Consider the following 4,960-nt stretch of genomic DNA (forward strand, 5'->3'; position numbering starts at 1 on the left):
TGGGCAGCAACTAGGACACATGTTGGACCATCTTAACGACCCATGACCAGTAATGATGCATGGGTATGGGCCGATGCCCATGTTTGTTCAGCCTAATAGTAATAGCTCATGATCGTTACACAGTAGCTTCCATATTACTGGCTTATTCATCTTTTGTGGTTAAATAAATATTGTATCTTTTTTAAAAAATATTTATAAGGCTGCAAATATCTCAATACCTCGGATGTGTTATTGTGTGAAAAAAAATGAGTAAAAATCATTTTCCTTCAATGGATGATGTCACCAAATCATTCAGCAGTGTTCATACAAGATAAAGACGAAGATTCCAATTTATTTACTTTTTCATTAGCTAATATATTTTTCGTTGGCTAATGTTAATAAATAATGTAGGATATCATTAGCATGCTTCCTCCAAATTCGGCAGAGCTGTTGTTTTTCCACTATTTGTCTGGCAATTTTGTTGATTCGGCTCCAGATATTGTGACCATTTGCATAATGGAGTTGATGAGTCAGGGTGTCAAAGTCATGTGTAGACAATATTCATTGGTCGATCTAGAGCATGATGACGTGGATGAGGATCTACCGTCTCCCCGGCCATCTATCTCTAGAGATAGCCATCATACATCCATAAATAGGTCTCGTACATATTCTCGATGACCTAGAGTATTGGCTCGCTCGCGCAGACTGACAGAGCTCACTCTATCTCCATTTAGTACAGATAGGACTCATGTATATCCCACACCAAAGGTAGAACTCATTCATTTCGTGCAAATATGTATGAAGTCAGTCTGACAAGTTTGGAGGAAAAACTTATGGTACTACAAAAGGATCAAGCCAATGGATTTTCACATATAGTGGATGCACTGAGATACATCCAGGCAGATATTTCAAACTTAAAATAGATGATGGGGAGACTACTGGTGGAGACTGTTGCTGGTGGTAAGTTTTACCAATAATGGTATCATTTTTAACTATATATTTAGCTTAAAATATTTTACTAATATTGTTACAGTTTATATTGCATATGTTTAATTTTGTAACAATCTTGTTTATCAAATGGTAGCGAGACATTGTTTAGAGTACATGAAGAGGGGCCATTTGAGAGGAAGGGCTCGTTTGATAGGGCTGAGAGAGTAGAGGAGTAGGTGGATATGATAGTGAGATAGAGGTACATATACAACTGTCGATGAGACATTATTAAAGTACATGAAGATGGGGAAGATCCGTTTGAGAAGGATATGTCATTTGAGAGGGCTTAGTGAGTGGAGGAGGAAATAGATACGACTGTGAGAGATAGAGACATATAAATAATTGGTGTCGATGAGACATTAGTTACAGTACATGAAGAGGGAGAGAAGTCATTTGAGAGACTAGATGAGGCGCATGAGATTGTTTAGAGAGAAATGTTGTCATTGTCCTTTGAGAAAAAATAAGATGGTTCATTAGTAGATCGTGGGCACAATGTGAAGCTGAGATTGATCATGCGACATTAATAACGAAGAAATCTAGGTTGATCTCATCTTACAATAAAAAATGGTTCCTTAATTTGGCGACATGTGGTAGTTGGTTGTGCAATAATGCAATTTTTTTTTTTTTTTTTTGTTTATAATGCATTGATTTAAAAATTAACATATTTAATTTTATGTTTTTTCAGCATATCCAAGAATGCTCACGGGGATTAATTGAATTGCAAAAGACCTACCCATATTTCTTTTCACAGGATGTGTCATTGATGGATCCCGGTTTCCACCAGTTTGCTTTGAGTGATTTCAGTGAGGGCGGATGAAACAATATAAAATTTTTTATGCAATATGAAAATGCAAAATATAGTGAGTGGCCCACAGTTCGATGGGTGAAGGCCAAGCTGATTTTGATCCACTTTCATCTTCCCGGTCATTGGATTTTATTGAAATACTTGCCTAAAATAAGGAAGATCACTATTATGGATTCTTTTTTTAACGAACCGTACTTTTCATACTTAAAATTTGCGGAAAAATTAAAAAATTTCTTAAATAAAAACATCCACACGGTCGTCACTCATCATTCATAAAATATCTTTGAAATCAACCATCACAATGAAAATTTGCTAAAAGAGAAGCTGTCTCAAAAAGTCTCCCAACCCGATCATAAAATCAGAGTATAAATGTATTTTCTTAAAATCTTAAAATAGCGTATGCGGTCCTCGGGTCTAGCCTCCCGCTCAGTCCAAGCCTGCCCCTTGGTCGCCACCTCCCGTCTCCTCATCAACATACTCACCTGCATCGATCAAGTCTAGTGAGTCTAAAGACTCAACACGTATAAACTGGGATAACGAGTACTACATAATAAAATCGCATGCATCTTAAAAATAGAACGTACATAACTTGAAACTTGAGCTTGCATAATAAACTTGAACTTGCATACATAAATAGACGTGCCATAGCGTGAAACTTTCATAATCATAACTGCATACTTGAGCATACTAAAACATACATGACTTCATCATTTTTCGTAGAGGATGTTTCAAAGCAAGTGACCCATGCATAATAAACGCCTGATCAGACAAACCACAGTACTGGGCTGACAGGGACGTATCCACTGCCACATACATGAGATCCCCGTTCATAATTTAACGGGCTGGTTGGTCCCCGTTCATAATTTAACTCTTTCCAACCACGATCTAACCCGTTCATAATTTAACGGGGTGGAGAGGTCCTCGGCCACGTTCACCGACTTCCAAACCCATTCAATTTGGTTACAAGACATTTAGCATACCTCAAAACTTAAAATATTTTCTTGCACGTCAACATACTTACTTGGTGTTGAGGGGTTCGTTAGACTTCGATCGGGGCTGTTGCTGCAACATACTAACATGAACTTGCATACTTAACTGGCATAACTTAGACGTAGAAATCATACTTACTCCTAAGCTCAATCAATACTTAGGACGTTCTAAGTTTTCCCATGACTCGACCTTGAAAACATCATATTAAACCTTAGCATACAACCTCAAACCGAATCCTAAGTGATGAAAGAATGTATCCCAAAAATAGGAGGACACAGACCCCGTGCCTAGGTCCGGGCTTGGGTCCGTGTAGATACTGCATGGTGTGTGTGTCGAAAAGTAAAGGCACGGACCTCGTCTATAGGTCCGGGTCAGGGCCGTGTAGATACTGTGAAGGGAACACTCGGAAAGGGGAGGGGCACGGAACCCGTGCATGGGTCCGTCAAGGGGTCCGTGTAGACTCGGGTTTTGGACACTACTGAGGAACAAAGGCACGGACCCCGTGTGGGGGTCCGGGTGAGGGTCCGTGTACTCGCGGGACAAGAAAACTCACGAAAATTCTGTACATGTTTTGCTTAACATCCTAGACTCGATTACACGGACTATGAAACGACACCCCGAGACCCACCTTAGCATGCCATAACATCAACCAAATTCGTACAAACACCCAAAGCAATGAGTTCACCTTACAACACATACAATTCAAAGCATAGCAATTGACACCAATTCGTTTCCCACGACTCCTAGCGCATTCGATTGCCTATCGACACTATACGACGTATCAAATAACATCCCAACATCATACTAATCATACCTAGACGCAGCAACGATCACCCGTCGATCTCCAACGAAGCCTGCGACAAAAACTTCAAGAACACAATTTTCGTAAAAGTCGCAGTTTGAGCAGTCCCACGAAAAACATCATAACTCACTCAATTTTCATCCAAAAATCTCGAATTATATATCAAATCGAAGGTATCGAAAAGTTCTACAATTTTCTAGTTGAAAGTTTTCTCAAAATCCCGACAGAAAAATCGAAGTTTTCATCAGAACACTAAGTTACGAGATTTCAAATCTAAAAAGTATTTCAAACGCATTCAAACCATTTTCCGCTCAAACGACGAACGTCACACATGGATTTTCACGCATAAAATAACACGACGCATACTATGACAAGATCGATGCAGAAAGAGCAGATTATACGTGCCTTTTGATATCAAACGTTACCGAAACGGCGTCACCGAAGCGGAGATGATACGAGGATTGATCCGGGACGATCTTCGAACGATTTCCTTTGAAGAAAACTCAACAAATCTTGCTGGAATTTTAGAGGGGAGGGGGCGGCTGCTATAGGGAGAAGGACCCTAATATTTCTTTTAAAATGGTGATAAGAAGTGATAGGAAATTGTGTGGTGTGTGTTGTGTTAAGGCGTGAGTGTGTGTGTGTGTTAACTTAGGTGTGTGCGTGAGTTATGTGATAAAATGGGTGTGTGCGTGTGTTAGGAAATAGATTAGGGAATGATTTTTGCTTGATTACCCATTAACAATACTAATTAAAATGAAAGGCTAATTAGGTGGTTACTTAAAATACTAACTAAATTATTAAATTAATTAAACATATCAATCCCTATAAATCTTGACTAAAATTCCTTAGTTTAAAAAAATGAAGTACACAAGTGATATATTTTTAAAAGTTTAAAATCATAAAATCACCTAATAATTAAATTAGGCTTTAAAATTGCTAGAAACTAAATAAATCATTTAAAATGACACTTTGACTTAAAATAAAATACCCCATCATAAAATCTCCTAAATCGTCGCCGGTCTCATTTCCTCGATCCCGCCTCGAATAATCGCCTGAAACCAAAACTCAAGGAAAACATTTTAACGTGGATTAACTAAACATATTATAATTTAAAATAATGCAAATTCATAAATCATGATTTAAAACCCAAATTAATGAAATAACCATGCATTAAAACAATTTAATACAATACATAAGGAATTTAATAACTTGCATGCACGTGGTTCATGTGGACTTCAAATTTTCGGGACGTCACAATCTATCCCCCTTAATTTGAATTTCGTCCCCGAAATTCGATTATCCTTGATAACCCAAAAATTTAAGATTCTTAATTCTAATATCCCAACGATCCACGCTACCGCTGCGCTACTCTGATATAAACTTAAGTCATA

This window comes from Primulina eburnea, chromosome 16, assembly GCF_022965805.1.
Source record: "Primulina eburnea isolate SZY01 chromosome 16, ASM2296580v1, whole genome shotgun sequence".
NCBI lineage: Eukaryota > Viridiplantae > Streptophyta > Magnoliopsida > Lamiales > Gesneriaceae > Primulina > Primulina eburnea.